We start from the raw sequence: 26,367 nt of genomic DNA, 5'->3' as shown, positions 1-26,367 counted from the left end.
CAAAAATGACAAAAATGACAAAAATGACAAAAATGACAAAAATGACAAAAATGACAAAAACAACAAAAATGACAAAAATGACAAAAATGACAAAAATGACAAAAATGACAAAAATGACAAAAATTACAAAAATTACAAAAATTACAAAAATGACAAAAATGACAAAAACGACAAAAATGACAAAAATGACCAAAATGGCAAAAATAACAAAAATAACAAAAATGACAAAAATTTTGTCTTTTTTGTCAAAATTACAGAAATAAAATGACAAAAATGACAAAAATGACAAAAATGACAAAAATGACAAAAATGACAAAAATGACAAAAATGACAAAAATGACAAAAATGACAAAAATGACAAAAATGACAAAAATGACAAAAATGACAAAAATGAAAAAAATGACAAAAAGACAAAAATGACAAAAATGACAAAAATGACAAAAATGACCAAAATGACAAAAACGACAAAAACGACAAGAATGACAAAAATGACCAAAATGACAAAAACGACAAAAACGACAAGAATGACAAAAATGACAAAAATGACAAAAATGACAAAAATGACAAAAATGACAAAAATGACAAAAATGACAAAAACAACAAAAATGACAAAAATGACAAAAATGACAAAAATGACAAAAATGACAAAAATGACAAAAATGACAAAAATGACAAAAATGTCAAAAATGACAAAAATGACGAAAATGACAAAAATGACAAAAATAACAAAAATGACAAAAATGACAAAAATGACAAAAATGACAAAAATGACAAAAATGACAAAAATGACAAAAATGACAAAAATGACAAAAATGACTAAAATGACAAAAATGACAAAAATGACAAAAATGACAAAAATGACAAAAATAACAAAAACGACAAAAACGACAAAAACGACAGAAATGACCAAAATGACAAAAATGACAAAAATGACAAAAATGACAAAAATGACAAAAATGGCAAAAATGACAAAAATGACAAAAATGACAAAAATGACAAAAATGACAAAAATGACAAAAATGACAAAAATGACAAAAATGACAAAAATGACAAAAATGACAAAAATAATAAAAATGACAAAAATGACAAAAATGACAAAAATGACAAAAATGACAAAAATGACAAAAACGACAAAAATGACAAAAATTTTGTCATTTTGGTCATTTTGGTCATTTGTCAAAATTTCAAAAATTACAAAAATAAAATGACAAAAATGACAAAAATTACAAAAATAAAATGACAAAAATGACAAAAATGACAAAAACGACAAAAATGACAAAAATTACAAAAATGACAAAAATGACAAAAACAACAAAAATGACAAAAATGACAAAAATGACAAAAATGACAAAAAATGACAAAAATGACAAAAATGACAGAAATTACAAAAATTACAAAAATGACAAAAACGACAAAAATGACAAAAATGACAAAAATGGCAAAAAATAACAAAAATCACAAAAATGACAAAAATTTTGTCATTTTTGTCATTTTTGTCTTTTTTGTCAAAATTACAGAAATAAAATGACAAATATGACAGAAATGACAAAAATGACAAAAATGACAAAAATGACAAAAATGACAAAAATGACAAAAATGACAAAAATGACAAAAATGACAAAAATGACAAAAATGACAAAAATGACAAAAATGACAAAAATGACAAAAATGACAAAAATGACAAAAATGACAAAAATGACAAAAATGACAAAAATGACAAAAATGACAAAAATGACAAAAATGACAAAAATTTACAAAAATGGCAAAAATGGCAAAAATGGAAAAAATGGCAAAAATGGCAAAAATGCCAAAAATGGCAAAAATGGCAAAAATGGCAAAAATGGCAAAAATGGCAAAAATGGCAAAAATGGCAAAAATGGCAAAAATGGCAAAAATGGCAAAAATGGCAAAAATGGCAAAAATGGCAAAAATGGCAAAAATGGCAAAAATGGCAAAAATGGCAAAAATGGCAAAAATGGCAAAAATGGCAAAAATGGCAAAAATGGCAAAAATGGCAAAAATGGCAAAAATGGCAAAAATGGCAAAAATGGCAAAAATGGCAAAATTGGCAAAAATGTCAAAAATGGCAAAAATGACAAAAATGACAAAAATTACAAAAATGACAAAAATGACAAATATGACGAAAATGAAGAAAATGCGAAAATGACGAAATGGTAGAGAATGAAGAAAATGGCGAAAACGACGAAAATGACAAAAATGAAAAAAAAATTACGAAAATAAGGAAAACGACGAAAGTGACGAAAATGACGATAATGGCAAAAATGACGAAAATGACAAAAATGTCGAAAATAGTGAAAATGACGAAAATTAGAAAAATAACACAAATGACCAAATTGACAAAAGTTGACAAAAATGGGCCTTTCAATTGATGGGCTGCCAATTACACGCTTATCCAATCAGAAATCTTAAATGTAGAAATATAAGTGATAACGAATTCAAAACTTTAGCAAAGGAGGGGGTAATGGGTAATCCATCAATTATTTCCTGATTTGAGAGTAACTTAGCAGATATTTGCTAATGATGTGATGGAGAGGATTCACGCGATATCAAAACTCACTCCGGAACGATTGAATTCTGTTTATTTTTTATCCTTGTCTTGCTCATTCTCTGTTATACTTATTTCATTGGAGCGTAAAGAAAAATCTTTATCACGCAAATTGCACACCTACAAAATGGATGAAGGTACACAAGATGGGAAAATTTAGAAGAAAAAATGTACAAGAATCAGATAGCGTGCAGGAAGACGATTCGGTTCATCGAGTAAAAGGAGGCATTTTTTTTTTTTTGGGAAAACGTCTTTTGCGCTTTAAGAGATATTTCAAGGTGAAAAAAAAGTTCACAAACACGCGTGTCAAGGTCCACGGAACTGATTCGCGTATTTTCACTCAAGACGCACGTCAAGCATCAAACGTCACACGCAGCAAAGGGAAACAGCCTTTTTCTAACCGTGTATGCGTGTACGTGTTTACCTTCGAAATCACCTCCCTCGTTTAGAGTACATCGGCAAATATTGTTGAGGCGCACTCGATGGAAATCATTTTCACTTTTTCCGCTTGTCCTCGGGGGTCGTCCATTCAAAAAGAGTTTTTGTTTTTAACCTTCCGTGTTTTGTTTTTAATTTTTGACCTGTTTTTCGCTGTCAATAAAACATACTTCTTATGTTTTTGTTTTTATGTTTTGTTTCAGAAATTGACGTTGCCTTAGGTCGATCCAGGATCGTCCGGGCGTTTGGAAAAATTGCTTGGCAGCTGTTCGTCAATTCCTTGCTCAAAGGTAAGTAAGCGCCTTCATTTGAGAACAACAACCAAGGAGGAAGAGGAGAAAAATGAGGCAACAAACATCGAGAGTTGTTGGTGAAAATCGAGTAAAATAACAACATCAACAGTCACGACGGTGTGCACGCACAGAAAAAAAATCGTAGAGATGGCGTTCCGGTTTTGCCGTCTATCCCAAACAGATGTACACATCTCCCCTTTCTCATGGCCGGCTCGTTGCAATTTGTGCTTTGAGCAATTGTCGAGCTGTCTTTTTCCTTCGTCTTCAACGTTCTCTCGGAGCGTTCAACGTCCATACACATTAGGGTGTGTCAAATTGATCCTTTTTTCGAATTTCGAAACGTCGGTATCCTAAAAAGTTTCCCTTTTCGGTCCAAATGAACGCTTGTTTCTTTTTTTCAGATTCTTAAAATGAAATTAAAGGTTAAGTCAATTACTTCCTCGCTATAGTAATATTTTCGAACATTAGAAAGTCTCTATAATTCAACAACAAACAAACAATATTTTTGAACATTGTACGCCTTGCTTCGACAGTGTTGCTAGATTATTTTTGTAAAAAAAACAACACTTTGCTTGGGACGTTATATTTTGTTCTGTTCATTCCGATTGATTTGCGATCTTCATCAAACTTGTAATCAGTGAATTTTCTCATAAGTTCAATGTGTTGAAATTTCATTTGCATCGCATTAGAAGAAAATGTGCAAAGCAAAAAAAGCGACTTTTTCCGAAAAAATATTAGCATTTTTCCATACAAAACTTCAAAGCAAAGAAAACTTTTCAGCCTTAAGGCGTTTTAAAATTCGAAATAGTTGCAATTCGACACACCGTAATACACACATATTCCCTCGAGGAAGCTCTGGTTGAAGGTTTGGGGGCACAACCAAGGAAGAACGTTTTGGAGATGATCCGTCTTTGCGGATTCATCACCGAGCAGAAACCAAATGACACTCACGTGTCACACACTTGGGATGATGGCGAGGCGAGACGCACACACGTACACGCCCATACACACCAACTTGACTTGAACCGAATGATTGAGGAAACATGAAGGGGAGGTGAATGAATCAATCTTCTACACGTGGTTTTCACTGTTTTGGTCTTTGGTTTTTCTGGGACTCTCTCTGTGTCGGCAACGATGTCGACGACATGGTAGGGTTATCATTCGTAACCAAAGCGTGATGCTAAAAGCTTCCAGGAGGAAGTTGAAGAAAAGGGAGGGGTGTTGGGAAAGTGTTTGGTTTGATTAAATGGAGTGAAAAACGAGTCGAAATTCATAGCCAGCGCAGGTGTTTTCCCATCTTAATGGAGCAAAGGTTACACCTCCCTCATGGAAAGTCGAATGACAGGCAATATTTGATTTATAGATTAAACTTCTGGAATAAAATGTTTTTATCACGACGGAAATAATTAACTTTATTTTTCCAAATTAATTGCCAAATTATTCAAATTGTCAAAATTTCCAAAATTGTCAAAATTATCAAAATTGATCAAATTATCAAAATTGACCAAATTTACCAAATTGACAAAATTGTCAAAATTGACCAAATTGGTCAAAATTGACCAAATTGTCAAAATTAACCAAATTGTCAAAATAGTCAAAATTGTCAACATTGTCAACATTGTCAGAATTGGCAAAATTGTCAAAATTGTCAAAATCGTCCAAAGTTTTCAAAATTGTCAAAATTGTACAAATTTGTCGAAATTGACAATTAAACGAATTAAACTCTACTGCCTGTCTAAAAGATCGATATTTACACTTTTATTTTGAACGATTCGATGGTGTAAAGCAACAGAATTTTTTTTAATAGTTTTTGAAGGATGGGAATTTCATGGTTTCTATTAAATCACCATATATGTCATTTCCAAAACAAAAAATACAATAGATTAAAAAAAAAGAAACCAATTTTTACTTTAAGTTTGAATGAAAAATGTCCTTCGTCTGTTTAAGAAAAATCAGTAAGGCCGGCACAAATTTGAAAGCCATCATTTTTCACTAGGAATTTGTTAGATCAAAGCAATCATTTCATATTTGAATTCCCATTTATGTTTAATCACAGCAATCTTTTACTAGCTGGTGCATTGTAAAAACCATGTGATACTCAATAGAAAAGTTAGTCTAAGAGTGGTTCTCAACAAAGTAACAATTGATAGTTTAAATTTCATAAACTAGTTTTATTTTGGAACTATCCAGACATGATAAAATTTAAAAAAAAGGGGTAAGGAGAGAAAAAAATCTAGAAAACAATAAATTGGCATAAATAGAACAAAAGTTTGCATGCAACAAAATCGTATGATATCTACATTTTATGAAATCTGAAATTCAAGATATTTTATAAATCGAAAATTTGGATAAAATGCCAAATTTTCAAAGTCTGTCTGTTGTTCTTTAAATTGTTAGAATAATTGATATATTTTTAGAATTGAAAAAAAAAAACTTAAAATTTATTTATTTACTCCTTCGGGATTTTAAGAAAAACCGAAGGGAGGGGACCTTTCAAGAATTTTTTAGTTGTTCCGGCTTAATTGCAAGACTTAAACAAAACCACAGACATTAGAAAAAATAACTATCTTTAAATCTTTTTTTCCATTCTAATCTAAAGTAAGAGTAATACTCTGCAATGTTGCCAAAAATATTTAAGATTTTTATAATTGTCAAAAATTTAAGTTTTTCGAGACAAAAACAATCCAAACCTGATCGGATCCATCCGAAATTAACAAAAATTTACTAATTTGACAGAATTGCAAAAATTTTCGAAATTTACAGAATTTCCAAATAATTAAAACTATCAAAATTATTGACCAAATCAACTGAATTGAAAATAACGATTACATGACGAAATCGCAAATTCTAATGAAATTGTTGAAATGGATTAATTTAAAATAAATACAAAATTGAAAAAAAAATTGTCAAAACTATAAAATTCGATAAAATTTGAAAAATTGAGCAAAAATCATTATAGAGTCCATTTTCCATCCCGTCGACGGCAATGTTCATTTGTGTCGCATTACTTCCGCTAAATTGTAATCCCCGGCGGGTCTGTCCAAGCTCCTTTTTCTCGACAGTACGGGAGGGGTTCCGTGAGTTTCTAACTAACTTTCCTCGTCAAAATGAGAGAAACACTTAGAAAAGGTGAAAATGATTTTGAATGAACCAAAGTAATCTCTGAAGGAACTGTACACCCCAAACTGGAGTTCTCAAACCGCAAGGATCAAAGCAGGCGTAACAAAACTGATTTCAGTGGCACGAAAGCCAGTCTAGTGGAAAATATCCTGGCCTACTATTACTATTCGCATTTTTTTGTCGCGGCGCTCACAAACTTGAGAAGTGAAGAGGTTCTTAATTTGCCGGTAAAATGGTGGGTCCCTACCTTCTCAAAAGTAGGAACCCCTCCGCGATAACAGATGATGAAATTTTAATAGCTTTATTACAATTTTAGCAATTTGCCGCCCACTTTAAATTGTCATGGTTTGCAAATGGAAAGAGAAGGGGGGAGGGGGTTGGTGTGACAACTTTTCGTTTGAAACAAACAAACGAAAACCGTGAACACTGAGAGTAGAAGGCAATCTTCCAGCGAAAACGAACTTTCTCGGAATAAATTTATCAACCTTGTGAAGGAGACCTGAGACCGGCCAATTGGAACTAAGGGATGGTGGAAAAGTTTAGCGATTCGTTTCGGTTTTGATAAGATCGCCGTGCCGCGACCGTTTCCTTCTTCTGGCTGAAGGCGGCGCTGCGGTGCGGTGATGGATGCGTATTTTTAGATCTGCCACGGTTTCTTCCATTCGCTATTTGTCTTGGCGTAGGACGTTTCTTTTTGCGTGGAAATCGGCGTGAACAAGTTTAGAAGTGGCCCTTTTGGAGGGTTATTTTTATTGATTTTAGGCGCGTGGGAGATCCTTATTAGTGTCCTTTAAAAAGAAATTACCTATCTCTCATCTTACAGTTTAATCAAACGACAACTTTTTCCAAGTAGGTTTTCAATAAATCATCTCGTTACGTCGAAGATAATTTTGGACTTAATTTCACTAGAAAGTTTTTTGATCTTTTTTGCATTTTCTATTGATTTTGTAAGAAAGTCATCTCAGTTTTGACAGTGCGAGGAGTAAGCCCAATGAATCCTTTTTATAGAACTTTTGGTTACTTGGGTAACAATTGAAATCCAAAATTTGGTATCCTGAACCCTGATGGCAATCAAAGATTTTTAAATATAGATTGAAATCAGCTTCGAAATTGAAGTCCATTTTTGGAACTGCTGTGAAAAAGGTACTTTAATAGCATTTTTGTTTTCTATGTTTTAAAAAGTGATTTAGAATTATTTAGCATTCAAATTTTGAACTGTCTTAATCACAGTCAGTTTTGGTGGTCTAATTAGCTCTGGAACTAAAAATTATTATTAAATTCATTTCCCATTATTAAATCCAAAAACTGATTTTTGATCAACTTATTGCCCTCCATTGATCCAAGTAATCAGATTTTTCCTTGATGTTATAGATTCCAGGTTACAAACGCCTTAGAAATTAAAATTAAACAATTTTATGAAAATTGTATAGAAAAAATCATAACTTTTCTGGGATAACTGAAAGACGTTTTTGAGTTTTTTTGTTATTTTAAAGATTTTTTATTGATTTAACAACTTTGTTGAAAAGTGCTAAACGTTTTGACTTACGGTTTTAAAACCTTAGTAACTTTCAAGTACACCAAGTATTAATTTGACTTATCTTAGGGAAGATTAATCGTGAAATCAAAACAACGAAGTTATGATTATCAGCACTAATACCGTTGGAAATGAGATAAGCTCCTATTTCAACCTGCGATCCCTTTGGTGAAAGGGTTTAATTTTAAGGGTGAAAATTAGTGTCGCGAATTCGCTAGTACAAGCTACTAGTGTTAGTACCGGTATAAATGAGTTAGGCTCCGATTTAAACTAGCGATCCGTCATCCGTAACTTATATTTAGGTGACGAAAATTAGTGTCGCGAGTTCGCTTAGACAAGCTACTAGTGTTTGTACCGCTAGAAATTAGTTTAGCTTCGATTTAACTTCAACCGGTCAAGTGAAAGACGAAAGTGTCGAAAATTAGTTTCGCGAGTTTGCTAGTACAAGTGAATACAAGTTGGATTCGAAGCTAAACGAATTTCTACCGGTCTTAACACTTGTAGTTTGTATTAGTTAAATCGCGGCACTTATTTTCGTCACCTACAAGACACAAACCCTTTCACTAGAATGGTCGCAATATAAAATCGGAGCTAAACTTGAAGTTCTAGTGCCATTAATCATTCATTCCTAAAGAAAATCGAATCAATGAATGTACGAATAATCTACTCATGTAATGGATCTAAATCCTATATTCTAAATTTCTTTTGCAATAAAAGCGGTCGCAACAGTCAAATTAATAACATTTCAATGACTGTTACTAATGTTAACCCCCGGATACCAAGTTTATCGCTAAAGCCATTTCCTAATGGTGCGGTAACAGCGAAAAATTTACGCCGTTTTCGCGTATTTAAAAATTCTGAAAAAGCATTCGAAACTGCTTGATAAAACCTTTGCAATATTTGCGGTTTTATCAATCATTCGTTGAGCGTAAACAGTGCGTTTATCATTATAATCGCTTTATCGTCACTACTGCCCACCACGTCTTTATTTTCTATCCGGTCAGTTGTTAGCTGTTGTTTACCAAAAGATTGTTTATATTTACCGAAAAATAAGAAGCCGCCTAGAGAAAATCCACCACAACATACAGTAGGCGCTGAATACTTCCTCCCCTGTTTGTTGGGAGTTGATTTTTCAACTGTGCATTACCTACTACGATGATGAGGTACGCTTTTCAATTGCCCTCCTTAAACCAAAACAAGTCGGTGTTTTCGTTTGCAGTTCAAGAAAGAAAAAAATCCCACGGCTTACTTGAATGTTTTTCCAGTTCGCTTTAAAAGAGGAAAAAAAGGTCCAACTTTGGGTATCTACATTCTATTAGGCCGGCGAAAGTGAAATTACATCAACGAATCCGATAGGATTAAGAGATGTTTGCGTGGCATCAAAAATGAGCCCCCTTCCCCACTCGCTTTTCTGTCTTCTAGCTCCCTCGTTTACGGTATCCCATTTCATTTCAATATGGCTGAAAACGGAAATAAAAATAATATGAAAGCAAAGAAGAAACTTTAACGGACGCCGTGCCGTCGTCTTCGGAACAGGTTGAAGGTTGTCTCGAATCCCTGAATCCTTTTATACTAATATTTTCGTTTTTGGGAGGTCTTTTCTCCCTTAACGCGGCCAAATGGTTCGTTGTTCTTGGGAAAGCTTTTAACATTCGGATTTCTCCGATGACATCCTTTGAGTTGAGGAGCTGCGCTGCGGCGCGGCATTGTAGTAAGGGGCGACTTTTTTCTTAAGCCGTCATTTCACAGAACTTCACTGTCACTTTCGACATTCGAAACTGTTTCGTTTCGCTACTCTCTTTTGCTTTTTTTGTTCGACGATTACGATTCTGTTCGCGAAAATTTTCCTTAACGGGTTTCGTGTCGATTATGTCCTAGTGTTCTGGTTGGTTGATCTTTTAATGTTCAAGTTTCTTGTGTGTCTTTTTGTTCCTTTGGGTTTATAAGCTTTGTTTTCATATTCATCGACTTTTTTTTCTTTTCACTAAAAGTTTTCAAACCATAAGTGTGTCTCGTGTTTCATTAATTTTTATGAAAACCGCACCCTCGAAAAAGGATAAAAAGATATAATCAAGAGCCCACCCCCACTCACCGTATCAGATTCTTTCGTCTTGTTTAATGGAGAAGTTTATGAAAGTAAAATTCCAAAACAATCTTTCGACACAACATTCGTCGACGAACAGAGGGCGCCACCAAATGTTTGTACACAAATATATACGAAACATTCCAGCGGTAAGAGTTAGTCAGTCCCTCTCTCTCATCTCATTCCGTGGATCGCTTGGTTGTTTGGTGGGAAAACGCGATTTACTTCAAAGGCAAACTTCGAAGCCAAAATCAATTTGGGGAATTTTAATTAAAACCATAATTACTGGAGCCGTTTGAACAGAACAGTTACAGAGAGGAAAAGAGGTTCGAAATAAAAACAAAATTATTCAGTAAATTTCCAGCATATTGCCTAGTTGGAAGGAAAAAGGGACGGAGGGTGGAGGCGGAGCAATAGGAGTCGAGTCGACTTGGTGCGGGATCACGAATTTCCCAACAGTCCTAATTCATAAGAACCAATCAGTTTCGTCGGTCGTCCAGCAGCAGCAAATAGATGTTTAAATCGGAGAAAAGTATTCCCGAAATTGGATGTTTTATTAACGATAAATAAGAACTGAAATGAGTTATGGAGCAAACATTGAATTCATGACAGTCCTCTTTCGTCAGAGAGATTTATTTTATAGTAAATACTCATTACTATTTAATCCAGAAGGAATATCGAAGTGTCAAAGAGTTCGAACTGATAAATTGTTAGAGTTATCGAAAACTGTTCCTTCTCGTTGAAATGCCACATTTGAAAACTACTCGAAACTTACTTTTAAAAAATAAAAATGCCCAAAAAACAAAAAATTAGAAAAATTTTAAAATGATTACAATAACGATAACGACAAAATAGAACCAAAATATTCGAAATTAACCAAATGATCGAAAAACCAAAATGAAAAAAATGTAAAGAAAAAGACCAAAATTCCCAAAATGCAAAAAAAGGCAAAATGAGAGAAAAAAAGGAATAGAATGACCGTAATAACTATAATGAAAATGAATAAAAATGACAAAATTGCCAAAAATAATAAAATGCAAACCGATAGCATTAAAAGCAATGCCAAATGACACCAAAATCACACAAAAATAACACACAAAAGACACAAAAATGACAAAAACGGTAAAAATAACAAGAATGTCAAAAATGACAGAAATGACAAAAATGACAAAAAGAACAAAAATGACAAAAATGACAATATTGACAAAATTGAAATGACAATATTGACAAAATTGACATGACAAAAATGACATAAATGATAAAAATGACAAACAACAAAAATGACAAAAATGACGAAAATGAAAAAAGACAAAAATGACAACATTGACAAAATTAACAAAATTGGCAAAAATGACAAAAATGACAAAAATTACAAAAATTAAAAAAAATACAAAAATTACAAAAATGACTAAAATTACTTAAATTACTTAAATTACTTAAATTACTTAAATTACTTAAATTACTTAAATTGCTTAAATTACTCAAATTACTTAAATTACTTAAATTACTTGAATTACTTAAATTACTTAAATTACTTAAATTACTTAAATTACTTAAATTACTTAAATTACTTAAATTACTTAAATTACTTGAATGACTGATATGACAAAAATGACAAAAATGACAAAAATGACAAAAATGACAAAAATGACAAAAATGACAAAAATGACAAAAATGACAAAAATGACAAAAATGACAAAAATGACAAAAATGACAAAAATGACAAAAATGACAAAAATGACAAAAATGACAAAAATGACAAAAATGACAAAAATGACAAAAATGACAAAAATGACAAAAATGACAAAAATGACAAAAATGACAAAAATGACAAAAATGACAAAAAATGACAAAAATGACAAAAATGACAAAAATGACAAAAATGACAAAAATGACAAAAATGACAAAAATGAAAAAAATGACAAAAATGACAAAAATGACAAAAATGACAAAAATGACAAAAATGACAAAAATGACAAAAATGACAAAAATGACAAAAATGACAAAAATGACAAAAATGACAAAAATGACAAAAATGACAAAAATAACAATAATGACAAAAATAACAAAACTAACATAAATAACAAAAATGGCAAAAGTGATAAAAATTACAGAAATGACAGGAATTACATAAATGACAAAAATTATAAAAATGACAAAATGACAAAATGACAAAATGACAAAATGACAAAAATGACAAAAACGACAAAAATTACTAATTGACAAAAATAATAATAATGAGAGTTTTAAGATCTTCTGTAGGGTCGGCTAAAGAATAAGGATGCAAGCACACTTGATTGCTTTGGTGTAACTTTCGGATACGAAAAGTTCCTCAGAAAGGATGTCTTCAACAGTGAATCAGTTTTGTGGAGGTTCCGTAACGGTGTTGTTCCGAATCACTTATTTTTAAGGTCATTTTGAAAGACTGTGAATGTGTTCTTTCCTGTTTTATTTTAACCAAAAGTTATGAACTTTAGTTTTGTGTGTTCAGTAAAAAACTTAAATTTGAATTCCATACCTGAATATACACGTAAAGTCAAACTTCTGTCCCGTGTTTTATCGTTTATCTGTCAAACATGTTCGTTTCCATAGTCACGAATGAGAAAGGATCCGAAATCAAGACTTTGAGGTGAAGTCAGGGGAAATAAAACCTCCCAAGAGAGCAGATTCTCCATTCGTTTGCACAACCTGCTTGTCAAATTGAAATAATCTAATAGCTCTGCATCCCCCCTTTCCCGTTACTAATTCTTCCCCACTCTTGACTTGACAATCGCAGCAGGCTCTGCCGTTCGTTTGCCTCGTTTCGGTTTTGTTACTTTTTTGTTGTTAGAGCGCTTATCTCGGTTTCTCCAACAGCGAACGGATCTCCGGTGCCTTTTTCGGGGAAGACAAATTTGTCTAAATGAAGACAAATAGCGAAACATCACAATTTGGTTCCGCCACTGCCAAGCAAGTCTTAAGCAAGCAGGCAACCTCTTCCATTCGACTACATCGACAACAAAAAACACAGGCCCCTTGCGCTTGTGTTAATTCCGTGGGGCCATCATCAGCATCTCGGTTCCGGAAAATGGCATCATCATTATCAACACCTCCTTCCCCCACTTTTTGTTCTTCCTTCGAAGGGAATCGAGGGGAAGGTTGAAGAAATTTTGCGAGAAAACTCCTCCTTTTTCCAGGGCTTCACGTCTCTCCTCAATCGAACGAAATTTGATTAAATGCCAATGATAATGACAGGCTTGATCGGGTCTGTGTCACCATCATAGATGGCTGTGGAATGTTCAATTACTGTTGTTAAATTTGTCCCATCGATAAGGTTCTGGTTTCTTCTGTCATTCTTTTTTTTTTGTCTGTCTGGGTTGCTGCGATTATAAATAGCCTCCAGCTCTAGTTTGAAGTCTGAATTTTGTCTTTCGGATCAGCATTATAACTGGAGATTGGAGATAAACACATAATAGCAATAAAAATCTTTTTTTTTATAAAAACAGTTTTGACACTCAAAGATGGAAGAAAGTTTCGCGATAGGATAGCGGTTTCCGATATAAAAAAAAAACTAACAGTTGCAAAACTAATGCAAGTTTAAATCAGCTCAAAATACCCGAAAAACTTAAATAAAAAGATTTAAAAAAAACTCAAAAATGAACAAAGTGATATAAATGACAAAAGATACAAAGTGATCAAAAAAAAAAACACAAAAATGACAAAAATGTTTAATATGACAAAAAAAAAAAAACAAAATGGGAATTCGATTGATGCATGGTTGAATCAGCCATGAAAATAAGTTTGAAATAATTGACCACCCTATGCTAAATCAGGCATGCATTATTTTCGTTCCGCACATAACCTTCAGCTTGATTAAACTTACTTAATGCGTATGAAGAAGACAACCATATTTATGATTGAATTGACGCATTTTTTCATCGATATTGCCAAATGTTTTTTGTCTGTGTAGCATCAAATTAATTTAATGAGAAATGACACACGACTGTCACCTAAATCAACAGTAGAAAAATCTCAGAAAGCCACGTTCATTACATCTTTTCTCAATGAAGTTGAATTTTGTAAACCGAATCTTCAGCTTGTTCGATATTGACTTGATTTTATAGTTTCCATGACGACGCAAAACTGAGCTGCCACTTTTCTAGAATCGACAAACGACGTTTGCAGAGGAATCCTTGTTCTATATCACGAGAAAGTGACAAAACGGGGAAAAATTACCAGGAAAAAAATCCCAATGCTCCTCTCTTTCGGCATATCATTTGCTACTTATTTTTCGCTGACTTTCCGTCTCTGAATCTCGCTTCGAGAAGCGCTTGGGATTTGGGAGATGAAATTCGCATTTGTCAACAAGAAAGTCGCCGTCGCGTGACTTGTGTGGATTTTTCCTACGATTGCACAATGAGAAAGTCAAATTTGTTCAATTCTTTTGCTTCTTTTTTTCGGTGTTCCCCACGCTCCTTCGAAGGGTTGTCTGCCTTTTTGCGTGACGAGAATATTCACTTTAAACCAGATGAATGTGACAGTTGATTGGTAAAACGAATGGATCCGGAGGAGACTAAAGTGTTGGAAGCTTGAGCAGCAGCGGCAAAAAGATAGAAGTTTGGCATGTTGAACGTGACATCGGTCCCACTTTTTCAATAATCTGCCTTTTTTAAAAGCACGTTCGATTGCGAACGTGCGATACGATACAATCGGTCGGCTAATTTCGGTTACCACCTAGAGGAAAAAGTATCATTCAACAAAAGATACCCCTCGGGAGCGACGGATCAGGTTTATTGATTCCGAAAGAGTTTAATGTTTATTGAAAAGCGTACTGTATCAAACCTAACCTCGAATGCATCGAGTTATCATTTGCACCTAAATCGTGAACGATAAAATTGCAGCCTACTGTGATAACTGACCATAAAATCTTTTTAGCCTTTCGACGAATACCGTCATAAAAATCAATGGTAGTTCGGATCCGAGTCAACCGACCTCCGACTGAGTGTTAGAACCTTCTTTTAATTTGATTCCTTTTCCATTGTCCTTCCTAAAGCACGAGCCTCCTTTCATTCACGATGGTTGGAGGTCTCATGAATTTTCAAAAGGGCGCTAACCGGAAGGATACTCGGAATATTTATCGCTCCATTCAGAAACACAGCCAATGTCGATAAATTTCCTCACATACACACACTAACCACTTTCAACAATCTGACGCGGGAGGAGTTCTGAAGTGTTCCACAACCCAAACAAAATCACACTCGAAAACAAACTCCTCTTTGACAGTTGCCTTGTCTCGTCTCGCCTACTTGGTAAGACCACCAAAGATGGAAATCAACAACAATCAAACGTGGAGGAGCAGAGCGGAGAAAAACCAAAATCGCGGGGAACAACTTTTTCAGATGTAATTAGAAACAGGGGTTCTTGCTTGAGAGTATTTTTTTGGATTTTTCAACAATAGCGAGGTTGAAGTAAAAGAAGATACACAAGGTGACACAAACGGCTTGGGGGGTTTCCTTTTATAAAGAAATACACGGTGGAAGTCGGCTACTTTCCGAAGACAACAATGTTGTCATAAACACAGAAGGCCGTAATTAGAATGAAAGGAAAATGTCGGTGGTTGGGGAATTGAATGGGATATAAAAAGAAGAAATTATTTAATGAAATGATCCAAAAAATATACAGAAGAACCTTGGTAGAAGAAGCATTATTTTTACTTCTCAAGTTCCTCTTGCTGTAGGAAGATGGAAGAAAAAGGGAGAGGATCAGAAGATAACCTGGATCATTATGTGCAAATTTTTTTCAAAATTGAAGACAAAGGATTAAAAATTTTCAAAATGTTTCAAGATAAAATATTTAGATTCAAAATTCAAGATTTAAGATGCAAGAATCATGTTCAAGATTAAAGATTCAAGATCAAGATGCCCAAAGTCGAGAATCAAGAGTTTAGAGTTCGAACTCTTAGAGTCCAGAGACTAGAATCCAAAGTCCAGTATTCTGTGTCCAGAATCCAGAGTCCAGATTCCAGACTCCCGAGTCCAGAGTCCAGATTCCGGACTCCCGAGTCCAGAGTCCAGATTCCAGAGTTCAGAGTCCAGAGTTCAGAGTCCAGAGTCCAGAGTCCAGAGTTCAGAGTCCAGAGTCCAGATTCTAGAGTGTAGAGTCCAAAGTCTAGAGTTCAAAGTTCAGAGTCCAGAGCCTTATATCCAGAGCCCTGAGTCCAGAGTCCAGAGTTATGAGTCCAAAGTCAAAAATTCGGAGTCCGGAGTCCACAGTCCTGAGTCCACAGTCCTGAGTCCAGTGTCCTGGGTTCAGAGTTCAGAGTCCAAAAGCTGGAGTTCAGAGTCCATAGTCCTGATTCCAGTGTCCTGGTTTCAGATTCCAGCGTCCAGAATCCAGAATCCTGAGTCCAGAGTCCAGAGTCTAGAATGAAGAGTCCAGAGGTTAAGAGTCAACAGTCCAGAGTCCAGAGGCCAGAGTACATAGTCCAGAGTCCAGAGTCCAGAATCCTGAGTCCTTAGCCCAGATTCGAAAGTCCCAAGTCCAGAGTCCAGCGTCAAGAGTTCTGAGTCAAGGATCCAGAGTGTTAATTCCTGAATCTTGAGTCAAGAGTCCAGAGAATTGAGAATCGTTTATCGAAAGTTGGAGGTCGAAAGTTCAGAGTCCAGAGATTCCAGAGTTTTAAGTCATGAGCCCAGAGTCAAGAGTCTAGAGTCAAGAGTCTAGAGTCAAGAGTTCAGAGTCCAGAGTCGAGAGTCAAGAATACAGAGTCCAGATTCCATAATCTTGAGTCCCGAGTCAAGAGTCCAAGGTGGGAAATGTAGAGTCGATAATCGAAAGTTGGATGGTAAAAGTCCAGGGTCCAGAGATTCCAAAGTCCTGAGTCAAGAGGAAAAACTCCAGAGTCCAGAATCCTAAATCCAGAATTTAGAGTGAGCTCAGAGTCAAGAGTGCAGTGTCAAACGTTGTTGAGAGTTAAAAGTCGTAAGTCGAAAATCGAGAATCGAAAGTTAACGGTCCGGATTCTAGCGTTCATATTCTAGAATCCTTAGAGTATAGTTAAGAATCCCGATTCCGAATTGCCAGGGTTTTTTTTCTTATGTAATAAAAGTGTTTTTTTTTTAGTTTTTCCTTTATAACCAAATTTGGTTAGCTTTCCGCGACAAGCATCAGTTTATTAACCTTAGCGTGGCTTAGAGGATCGCCTTCAAATATTCTAAGCCAACGGTCATGAGATCGAATCTCGGTCACGGCATACACAGTAATTTTTCTGTGGGTTAGTAGTTTTAGCATTTGTAAGATGCTAGTCACCATATCCTCGCTTAGAGTTAAGTTAAGGAATTTCTTCGAAGGAACATAAAGTTTCATTGAGATCCTGTATGTGTTTGTGTCTTGTGTGCGTTTAAAAAAGAAAACCCAGCAGAAGAAAGCCACCGGAATCATCAGCGGCCGGTTGCCGCCAAGGTAGGAAAACTTTCGCCTTCTAGTCCACGGGACGACATCATCCTCAGGGATAAACTTATAGAAGAATCTTCTTAAGCAAGTTAAAAAAATCCTTTTGTGTTTTCTTTCATTGGAAAAATCACAATTAGAGATCAGATATAGTAACTTTGTAATACCCAAGGACTAAAAAAATCGTATTCAAATCGGGGCAGCCAAGAATCAAAACCGCGCGTAGTTCACAAAAGTTCTGACCACAGTAGGTTCGCGACTCAGCAAACACGTGATTGTAGGGGATTTTTTTCCAGGGGAATCCGATCGCCAGAAAATCGTGAGCGAGCCGTGGCAGAAAACCTCTCGAACCTCGCGATTCTGATTCGTGAACCAAATTGGAAAACGCATTGCAACCTTGATGGTCGTGTTTTCCGTTTCGTTATTTTGTCTCCACATGGTTGTTGATTGCGCCAAATGCAACGCGTGGACAAATGAAATCAATCGATTTTTCAAAGTTTTCATAACAATTTCTTGAAAATAATTTACAATGTTGTAAATTTAAACGATGTATATAATTTGTGAATTGAAGTTTGTCCTTTCTGATGTTAAACAACGTCAAATTTGGCAAATTTGTATATAGAGTTTCAAAAGGATGCAATCTGGCCCAGTAACAGATAGAAAAAATATTGATTTAATAATCCGAAGGATAAAAAGTTCCTCCGCATCCTAAAAAAATGTATGGGGTGGGGGAAGGATAAAAAAAAAATACAAGTCCAATCTAGAAATGTGCTACTTCGGCATCTTAATTGTATCCCCTTTATTATTTTCTAGTTTCTTCCGAAGTTCAAATTGAGGAAGTTGTATAAGTTTGGAATTTCAAATTTCATGTCATGGCAGAAAAAAGGAGGTATTAACCGTGCGATGAAGTTTTGAAAGCGAGGGAAAACCATTAAGATAATTAAGAATTTCAATGTTTCAAACTCATTGCGGACCAAATACAAGATATCTAGTTTTTTCGCTTGACGCGTTTCCGAGCCGGACAAACCGGGTAATTTTAAATAAAAACCTAGCAAAAAAAATGTCCATAAATCCGAGCATTATATGGGCAAAAAAACTTTTTTGTTCATCAAAACTTATCGACAGGTTTTGAATCGTACTTTAAGATGCAAAACACCTTTCATGATTATTTTTTCTCAAAAAATTCCGTTTTGGGGGAGATTGTTGTTTTGATTTTCCAAATAAAGTGAATATAACCGGGCAAAATCCGGGCATTTTTCAATGAAATCCAGGCAACCGGGCCGTTCCTGACTGTTTCAAAATTTTGTACTGAATGTCCAGGCAAACCCGAATAAAACCGGGAAATCGGAGAGATAAGAAAGAAACGCTATTTCTCTAGTATCATTTTCAGTTTATGAGAAGATAATAATGACGAATTAAAAATAGCAGGAAAAAAATTCAACAAGCTCAATCAAAGGAAATCCAGGCCATAAACGTAGATTTCAAATCCATGAGTTTGATCAAGATCCTTTTCGAAATTAATGTTAAAGATAACTATAATTGAAAAATTTGCATTTAAATTTTTGAAAACTGCTTTTGGATGCAACGAAATATTGGTGTATTGCAATAAACTATAGCAAAAGGAAGTATACGATCTCAGTTGAATTTCTACTTAAATTTGACATACATGCACCTTTGGACTAGTGTGAACATATTCGATTTTTGTTTTTAAAATTTTTCAAATATGTACGATTTGCGATTGATATTTCAAATTCCTAATTTCAGCTGAAAATCCGAATGATGAACAAAATTTGAAAACAAATAATTCAATGTTCACGATTCAAAATTCATTTTTTTAAATTCCTTTTCTGGATTCAAAATTATACAATTGATTTAAAAAATTTGGATTGAAAATTCTTTCTCATAAATTCTTAATTTCATATTCGTAATACTTAATTTGAAACTGTACAATTTAAATTCGAATTCTGAGTTTTGAAATAAGTTCTACGAATATTTGAATCTAATTTGTGGATTAAGAATTCCCAATTCAAAAAGTAAAGTGTGACTTTTTCATTCAGAATTGAGTCATCAGAAGATCACAATTCCAAAATCAGGATTCCCTATTCCAAAATGAATTTCAACTGGATATTTTTGAATTTGGAATAAGCAATTTTCAATCATTAATTTGTCCATTCCAAACTCTATTCAAAGAGTGAGAAAATATAAATTTTAATAGCAAAATTCGTATAAGCGGATTCAGAAATGTTAAAATAAAATCTGAAAAACAAACTCCGTACTTACTAACAGTTCAAAACATAGAGTGATGAACCCATAAAAAGAGTTTTAATAGTTTTGAATCATAAATAATGAATAATTAATTTGGAGTTATTCATTTTAAAGTTGCGTTGTGAATTTTGATGATCGAGAAATAATCTTCAGATTATAAACAGATAAAAATGACGAAAAAATGGTAGATGGTAGAGTTAATGTTAGAGATTATTATAATTTAAAAATAACAATGCAAATTTGTAATTTATTTTCCGACGTATCATTAATTCTATCGGTTTTTATCATTGATTGAGTATCATACTCATTTTTTTTATTTAAAAAGATTTGAATTGAGAATAACATGAATTTATTGTAATATTTAAAAACTACCGTCCCATTATTGTGGTCGAAGTCCGTTTTCGCTTTGACAAAATAAAGTACGCACTCTTATAATTCGGGTTTTTTCTCTTCTTGGAAAATTATTTCGTCTTCTTATAAGTTAAAAAGAATTAAATTCTCTGCAAAAGCCGTTGGAACTAAGGGTTCCATTATTTCTTCATCCTTTTAGGGGCATGTGAATAAGGTGGTGAAAAAGCAAGTTTCGGAGATATTTGTATCCCTCAAGCCAAAACCCCTCAAGAAAGTTTTTTTTTAAAGAAAAATTACTTGAAAACTTTTCTTTGATTATTGAATTAATTTATCAATTTTTTATGATATTCACTTTAGCCCAAAATAATCATTGATATGTTTGCATGTGTTTTCTTATTGAAACTTTACATATGGAATCGTGGTTGTCCTTTCCAAATTAAAAAAAAAACAGTTATGGAATTTTACACTCAACCTCTACTACAAAAATGAAAATCCAAATCACTGGATGAAATTGTAAGGCTCTAAGATTTGATTTGATTATTTATTCCTTAAACGGTTGATAAAGATCATTATTAGGGCCTTCTTGTGTCCATTCTAATCCATAATTTTGTCATTAAGCTTTGTTTAATTCAATTGACCACCCAGGAGTTGACATGGCAGAATGAATTTAATTTAATATTTAGAGTATCGTTAATCTAAAAACGCTGTAAGTTATCAAAAAAAAATTTTTTTTTTTTAATAAACTTAAAAATAAAACAGAAATATTCCATACAATAATTGAAAGAACAGTGGAAAATGAAGAACTTCCTGCTGCTGCTTGAAGCACAATTTATTACCCGTACGCGTACCTAAAGAGACGCACAGCCTGCCTACGGAAGAAAATCGAATAACCACGCGTTCCCTTCCAAAAAAAGTTCATGAACCTTTTTGCTAAATGGTTCGTGAGCCAAAATCGCGGGGAAAAATTTTCATATATGTTACGATTTCCACGAGCGAGACAGGATTCAAAATCCAAAAGAATCGTCTGTTGGTTGGACTGCCTCGCTCGTGTTTCCTATGGTTCGCGAACCTAAGGGATTTTTTTTCACAGCCTGCTCGCGCTTTGGCGAACCTTTACGGGTAAAAATCGTAGACGAGCGGGAATCGCCACTCGTGTACACGATTTTATTAGTCCTTGGTAATACCTCTAATTTGATCCGGAAAATTTCTTCACTCTATCTCATTTTCTAAAATGTGTAACTCACAACACCGACCTGTTATGGCATCGTTACCAGTTCGTACTCAATTATCTCCAGACTGTCCTCAAGTTCCTTCCTGAACGACCAACAGAACGACGCAAAAAAAGAATCCAAAGCTGGTTAGTCTATTTCGACCCACCAATGTTGGTAACAAAGAAGTTACAAACAGCTGTAGAAGAAGTAGCAACTAGAAAAGTACTTCCATAGACCACTGCCGGAAGTTGTCACTGTCCAGGGGAGGAAGCTCCTCATAAAGAAGAAGTTAGGAAAAGGAAGGACGAACAAAAATCTTGATTGAGTCAATCCTGAACCATTTTTATCCCGTCTGGAAATATCTATTGCTCCCAGCTGGTGGATTTGGTGATTTCATTTTTTCGATGACCACACCTAACCCAAACAGATTGGGGAAAATCCGGAGCAGAAGGATTGTTCGTTTTCTTTCTTCCGCTTTGATTCAGCGAGTTTTCCTCAGGCTTTGTGATGTTACTCAATCCTTCAGCACCACAAATAAAGAAAAAAATCTTAGATAACACACTTTCCTACCCCCTTTCGGAAATATTCCAACGGACAAAATTTTGGACAAGATAACGTTTGAAAAAGCGGTTTTCTTTTTCGGGTTTTCTTGTTCGTTACCGAACATGACAGTGGAAAATAAATTCCGCTCAAAAGCGAAAGTGTATGCCGAAAGCGAAGTAGAGAGATCCTTGTCACGAAATATTTCCGAAACATTTTTTTTTCGCTTTATTGGGTTTTTCGTGTTGTTTCTTGTTCCATCGAGTGACTCTTATTTCAGTAACCTCCCCTAAATCGCCCTCGAATGATGACGTGCGAACTTACGATCGTAAACATAACTCCGTCGCCTACAACACTCGGTGGGTATGAAGGAATGGTTAGGGAAAAAGTTTCGCTGAATGAAAGTGGTTGGAGCAATAACGAAGTGTGCTATGACCTTGCGTTTTGAATTGTTACTTTGATGAAGTGGGGAACCGCGCCAACTTCGGTTCAGTCGATTGAAGGCGATTCAATTTTGTCAATTTAATCAATTTGTCAATATGGTCAATTTTGTCATTTGTCAATTTTGTCATTTTTTTTACATTTTTGTACATTTGGTCAATTTGGTCTATTCTGTAAATTTTGTCAATTTTGTACATTTGGTCATTTTTGTTACTTTTGTCAATTTGGGCGAAATTGGCAATTTTGTCAATTTTGTCATTTATGCAAACTTTATCAATTTGTTTATTTTCCTAATTTGATCAATTTTGTCGATTTTATATTTTTGGTCATTTTTGACAAGTTTTTCAGTTTTTCAGTTTTTCATTTATGCTATTCCCGTTAATTTTAGTCATTTTTTTTTCGTTTGAAGTATGGTTGAATCATTTTACATTTAGGTGTACACTTATACTAATCCGTTTGCTACAAAATTGTTCATAATTAAATAAAAATACAAAAGTCTCGCTGAATATTTCTAGCAGCACTGCAGAAGTTCTATAAGCGTTCAATATCAGGACTCAGGAGTAGGGACGGGGTTATGTCATAGTCATGTACCAAAAATTGCGACTGGTTACCCATTTTTTCCTCACATGTCGTTAGTTTAAAAAAATTTCGAAATGAAAGCGTGTTATGAATGATTGTTTTGGTATAGAATGATTTTTCCATTATGTCATTGATCATTGAGATCTTCAATATTTCAGTCATGACATTATGGTCAAAACGGGTCATGAAAAAGTTCATCAGTGCAATTTTTGGCAACTTTGTTTGCCAAGCTAATTTTCAATATGCTGTACTATGACAACCGCTCACTAACAATCGTATTAAAAAATGAAAATCGAGATAAGCGTTTTTAGACACCTTTTTTAAATATACCATTTGGTTCCGAATTTCATTTATTGCCCACTCTTCTCATACGTGAAATTTTTTTACATCACGTTAATGTGAATGGTATTTACATTCACATTATCGGAATATTTCTATCATTACATAATCCATGACTGATCTTATTTTCTTGGGTATAGATCCAAAATAAATTTTGCCGTCCTTACGAATGACTGAAAATTTTCAAGCCTTCTCAGGAGTTGAATATTTCTGAACAATATGCTTGATCCCATCCAAGTATTATTTTTCGTTCATTCGAATTTTTATTTGTGAAGTACCTTAGAGAGAGTAAATTGAAAAAAAAATATTTGAAAGAACATTTTACTTTTAAAAATTCTATATTATTTAAACTGGATTAGTGTGACAGTGTTGAAAAAAATGTACAGTGTTGGAACGTTATACTTTTGAGATATTTCTACCATATAGTCATGTATTCTCTGATTATGACCAGACAAGTAAGATTTTCCGTTTGGTTTCGACTTTCAAATTGCGAAATCATTTTCGGAATAAAGGGGTAATCCAAGCATTAATCTGCACTGTGCAGTTTTGCCAATCATAATAGCTTCTAGCACGGAACGTTTACAGTAAAGCTGGCAAGCTAGTAGCTTCCATCTGGCTCCGGTAAACTGTGTACAACAACAACAACAACTACTACTACTAGATTGTTAAGAAACGAAAACGGGAAAAGAAAACCGACATATAATTTCAAACATCTAAGCTTCTTATCCTTCCTATCCTTCCTATGAAGAATATTTCAAGTTATTGTTGTTTTTTTCTGATTCCGTTTTAGTAGTTGTTTCTTTTTTTTCCACATTAATTTTACCGAAGTTTCCAGCACTGGAAAGGGCACACAGTGTGGAGCTGAAAAAATTTAAATTCTGAGAATCATCTCTATCCCTTCTAATGATGCCAAAACAGATAAATCTATCATACTGCCATTTACTCCAACTTCATCGGGTTGTTTTTACTCGAGAAACCTTTACCCAATATTGGATTCATTTGCCGATGACACGTAATTTTGCTTCCTCTCTGTCTTCTTGTCCCACTTCTTCGGCGTATATACTTGAGATCGATGATCCCAACTATCGTCCTTGTGGTATACTCAGATACAAGCAGGCTATGAATGTCTGATATTCGCTCGAACAGCAAAACAACCTGTCGTCAAAGTGTCACAGCCATCATCATCATAATCTGCTTCTACGTCGTCGTCGTCGTCGTCACACCAGGCAAATTTGTGTGAGACAATCTGGTTCACTAAACTTGTATCGCACACACAGAGTTCGGATAACTCCGAAGCCTTGTGGCCTTTTGGCCATATTCCTTTACCGCAAAATAAAATCGAAAACGATTGGTTCTTCAATGGAAGCCGGAAGTCGGATCCGGGGGACAATAAAATGTCGTTTCATCGGGTTTCTGATCACAAGTATTACGGTACTTCTACGCTGTGGGAAATGACACCCGGAATTATAGGGTTGATATGAACGCGCGCAATGTGACGATCCTGTTAGGTTGGTATGGGTATGGGAGAGGGAGTCAAATTCATTGATACTGATTGAACGAAGAGCAATAAATCGTTCCGGAGAACCACTCAAGTGATTGATGGTACCCTGAAATATGAATAGTTTATGCCCGGTATAAATCCGAATCCTCAGGTTCATATATATTTTATTTTCCTCAGAAGAAGAAGAAGAAGAAGAAGAAGAAGCAGCGATGGACCACTTCACCTGTACTGTGAGGAAACTTTTGTAAAAAACGAGGCAGTCGTCGCCAATCGATAACTTCCACATATCACTCTGGTTGAAGTGGAGGAACATTCTGCTTCGAACAATCTTCTCCGTGGCAAAGTTCCGGCCAAAACCAGGAATTGTCGTAATCTGCCGGAAACATATTTTTTTCTCTTCATCCCCTGCATTTCGTGACCCATCAAACCAAATACGGACGTACGTGGATCGCACCGCACCGCGCTACTTCCTTCACATCAACTTCAGCTTCAGCGGCAGCAAAATTCTGATGGCGGCAGCCATCAAAATCAGACCAAAGCCAGAGAAAACTCTAACTCTGCTGAACGAGGAGGAGGATTATGGCACACTCGGAAGATTTAGGGTTTCTTTTCATCGAAACGAGCAGCAGCAGGAGCACATCTTTCTCCGGCCAGCTTTCTGCATCCGAAAGGGCACTTCTGGGGGATGACACGTGTGTAGCTTTACCACCATCACCACAACCAGATTATGGTCCAAACATTAATCCGTTTTGGGTTTTTTGTTTGTTTTCTTTGTCTGCGGTTTCCGCAATAAATGAGCAAAAGTGTAGATGGCGGCGGCGGCGAAAAAATCCAATGTTTCCTGTGAACTAAATCACTGTCTACTATGTTTGTTTCACCTATCTGCAACCGTCCGTGTTTTCGCCATATGGATTGAAATCGATTCTGGTCAAACGGAATTCGAAAGCGATCTAGTTGGCCGGGAGCCAACGAGCTTTTTTGTAAGTAAACATCGAATCGTTTGATGTTTCCAATAGAGGAACGTCAAAAGTTTGTACTAAATGAAATTGTCAATTTGAATGCAATTTTGCAAAAAGCGGTGTTTTAGTATCCAGTGCCGCTAAACTTTTCGGTGTAATGAACTTATTTTTCGATTTAAAACGGATCTCACCAGCTATTGAAAACTGGAGCAGAAAATTCTTAGAAAAATTTGCTATTATGCTGTTTCCATGTTTTTTAAAACACTTGAAGTACACAAGAATTTCTAAGATCCAAACATTTCAAAGTAGCGAAAAGTGACGCTGAAAACTGAAACTTTAAGTGTCTTAAAGAAAGTAAAGAGTCTGTTGATTTAACCAATCATATTAGAACGATGATTTATTTTTAAGAAAAAAAAACCATGTTCGAGCGCCAGAATCGCAAGAGGTCTGAAGAATAGCTTCTGAAACAAGTTGAGAACCACTGACTTTCAGTGTGTGCAGCACGGCTAACTTTACCCAAAACACAAATACGCAAAACCCAAAACATTTTAGCACCTTCGACGACTCCTGGCTATTTATTTCCGCAAACACCAAGATGGCGCAAAATCGAGTCTCGAAAGGCGATCGGCTCTTGAGTAACGGCTCAACTCCCAAAAATGACCCTATCGATAATCAATAGTCGCTTAGAGTTTATTCATTCAGCAGAACACATGTAAAAC

General features: G+C 34.8%; 2 protein-coding genes across 7 annotated transcripts in view; one reads left to right on the top strand and one right to left on the bottom strand.

Moving 5' to 3' along the window:
* The window catches only part of LOC129756919 (transcriptional regulator ATRX-like), a 172,033-nt gene that overhangs the window by 86,440 nt on the left and 59,226 nt on the right, over positions 1 to 26,367 (top strand). The window contains exon 3 of the mRNA XM_055753992.1: positions 3,208 to 3,294. The gene's annotated coding sequence lies outside the window, so the exon portion shown is untranslated. The remainder of the gene's footprint in view (positions 1 to 3,207; positions 3,295 to 26,367) is intronic.
* LOC129756861 (octopamine receptor Oamb) overlaps positions 1 to 26,367 on the bottom strand; it is a 132,887-nt gene that overhangs the window by 68,696 nt on the left and 37,824 nt on the right. The window lies entirely within an intron of this gene.

The sequence above is a fragment of the Uranotaenia lowii genome, chromosome 1 (assembly GCF_029784155.1).
Source record: "Uranotaenia lowii strain MFRU-FL chromosome 1, ASM2978415v1, whole genome shotgun sequence".
Classification (NCBI taxonomy): domain Eukaryota; kingdom Metazoa; phylum Arthropoda; class Insecta; order Diptera; family Culicidae; genus Uranotaenia; species Uranotaenia lowii.
Note: the sequence above shows the minus strand (reverse complement) of the source record. Positions and strands in the feature narration are given on the sequence as shown.